This window comes from Sparus aurata, chromosome 4 (assembly GCF_900880675.1).
Source record: "Sparus aurata chromosome 4, fSpaAur1.1, whole genome shotgun sequence".
Taxonomy (NCBI): domain Eukaryota; kingdom Metazoa; phylum Chordata; class Actinopteri; order Spariformes; family Sparidae; genus Sparus; species Sparus aurata.
Window position 1 is genome coordinate 25,248,174 of NC_044190.1, and position 3,260 is coordinate 25,251,433.

The window sequence follows — 3,260 nt, forward strand, 5'->3', positions numbered from 1 at the left end:
GAGCAGGTCTCTCAGGGCACTGGAGTGTGTGCATTAGCAACCTCAGCTCTCCTTGAGGGTTGACAAGCAGCTCAGTCATGGGGAATGATGTCTATCTGAGGGCTTCATGTACTCCCGCGGATGCAATACGCTGTCTCATAACAGCTCATCATTCTGCCCCGTCTTAATTGCTGTCACAACATCAGTGTTAACACGGATGTGAAATGGCCAGTGGCTTTAATGCTCTCTAGGTCAGCTTACAATGTGAAACAATGCACCTCTGTTGTTCTTGTACAGTACTTCTAAACAGGTGTGATCCAACGAAGACAGGAGTGCACCAGCAGTCCAGATGTTTGTGAAAACCAGCCCCTATGTCTGTTTGGTCAGTATGTTGTCTCTGTATCTTCATATCTTAATAGACGTATTAATCTTAATCAGTATCACATTATTACAGTAACATGTCAGTTTGGTTGATATAATTCAGAATCACATTCACATTGTCTTAGTGGGCTTCACGATCTGTACAGTGAATGGCACCCTCTGTCCCTAGACCCTCTATTTGAGCAAGAAAACACTCCCTGGAAAAATGAAATATAAAAAACACAATCAAAACAGAACAATGGAAGAAACCCCAGGAAGAGCCACAGAGGAGGGATCCGTCTCCCAGGATGGCCAGACATAAACAGAACACAACAATGAAATCACAGAGTAAAAATATAACAGTGTTGCCCGTCTTTCCTACCGCGTGTGACAGCACTGTGTTTGTTGTGTTCCTGCTGTTTCATACCCATGAAGAACCCAAAGATAAACACAGCTGAATTCTGTGATGAATTTGTGATGAAGCAAGTAAGAATGACCATTTTAACAAACCATCTCCACTGCTGCACTGTTTCCAGCCTAACGAAAAGACATCATACTTCTTGAGGCTGTAGTGCCATCTTGTGTTAACACTGAGTATGGAGAGGCAGAAAGGAAACAACACCTTTTGACCACCAACACATTTATGATATTTTATAACGGGTAGTGGTAGATTCTAAATAGAATTGATTTTTGTTATGTTATGTTATTGAATGTGCTTTTTTTATGTTGTTTGTTGGCTGCTCAAATTGTGGTATGTTGAAGAAACCCAACGCAAGTAGAAACAATTCGTCAGTTCATGCAACAAGAGCACATCCAGTTCTTGATTTGTTCCACCTGATTACAGAGGATTCATCAATGGGTGTTGATTTGTGCTTTCTGCGCTTGCTCACGAGCACCGTGGGACTCTTGTGGAGGTTGCAGATGGAAAGGCTTTTACTCTAATCACTGCTTCCTGCTCCCCTCCACAGAAGAAGTAGCTGATGGGAGCAGGCGTATGGAGAAACTCAAGTGTTATTCACTTTGTGCCTGCAACGCACTATGAAATGGTTACCTAAAGAAAACTAATCAGAGTACAAGTGCGTGACCACATTATTATCATCTAGCTCAGTGCAATTTTTTTACATTAAATCACAATGGCACAATGATTTCAGTTTTAACAAAAGGAAACCTGAGTGCTTTGTGCCTCCCACCTCCCTGTAAAGCATGGAATGTGTACTCTTTCTTTAAGCAATTATATATTCACTGCCTACCACCTAGATGTGTTACAATGGAGCTCATTGCCTTTAGTCATCAAAGAATGAATGCATACTCGTCTCAGCTCCTGCAGATAGGAGCAGGACCACCGAGTGAAATTAAAACCCAGCTGTTCAATTTTTCATATCAGTATTCCTCTCAAATTAGCACAGCACTGTTGTGACATACTATTAATTACTGAGTATATGAATATTTAAAGGAAAAGGAGACGTGCCTGTCAGTGGGCTTTTGCCAATAAAAATAATTTTTCGCTACAATGCTCCGAGACTGTACTTGTACACTGTACTGTACAGGACCGATCAGATGTGAAAACCAAACTGGTACAAGGCTGTGACACGACGTGAGGCAGCTCCATCCAGCTCCATCATCTAACAAAGTGATGTTTTCAGGGTTGCTTGCATTACAGGTGTTAGCTGAATTAAAGCTTCAAGCAGCTCAACACCTGCAGTTGTTGCTCCATCTGCCCCACACTCGAGTTCGGGTTTATTCTTTCTTCAGCATCCCCCTGTCATTTTCAAACTTGTGACTGGCATCAATGATAACAGAGGTAAGACTTTTGGTGCACGGTTCAGAGGCTGATTTCCAGCGATTACAGGTTGAGAGATGAAGTTAGTTCACGTCTCAACTCTCTGGCTCAACGTTCCCATTGTTGTTTTCTAGGTTGGATTGTCATCATGGCTTCTCCCTCTCTGTCTACCCCTCTGATCATAATAACTTCATGCTACAACCAAATAAGCAAATAAACTAGTTTCAAACCATGCACCAGACAGGCTCCATGGTCTAAAATGATTTCTCCTTTTTTTCAACATGAATCAATATCTAACACGTTTTCACCGCATCCCCTGCAAAAGCTAATGTACCTATAACACAATATACCAAAGGCAGGAGTCTGCTGAGAGTATAGGCGATTATGTGGAATTCTTATATTATCCAAAAATATCTATAGAGAAAATATTTAGCAGCACCTCTTCCTGCCACAGCCCACAGACACGCAGGTTAGGTTACACTAAATTGCCTGGAGGTGTGAATATAAGTGTGGATGGTTGTTTATCTCTACCTGATGAACTGATGACCTTCCAGTGTCAGCTGGGATTGGCTCCAGAAACCCAAAACCCTGCACGGGATAAGGGGGCACAGGTAATGGATGGATGGAAAATTTTCAGTGCATATTTCAATGTTTTTCTGTTTGAGAACTCTAAAAGATGCCTTAGGGCCTTGACTTTGGTGATTTCATTTTAATGTTGTGGAGCAAACACTGCTAAAGAATGATAATCTTCATCACGTATTGTGAATATATGTATATATATCATGTATCTTAAGCAGGGTTGTGAGGGTTACTTTAAAAATGTAATACAATAGTTGCTAATTTCCTGTTTATTTTGTCAGTAATTTAATCCACATGTCACAATATTAAAGTAATGTTACTTGATTACTTTCCGTTACTCTTGAACAACCTCAAAAGCAAATATGCGCCGATAAAGATGATTAAATATCAGTTAAATTACTTTTTCTTTTTTTTTAATTCCTTCAGTTTTATGCATGCTTACAGACTACTACATTAATCCTTGAAACTGTAATCCTGATAGTAATCTCCATTTTTACTGAATGTATATACAATCTTAAGTGATGATCTTAAATTATTCACTCAGTATTCAATGACAACCCAG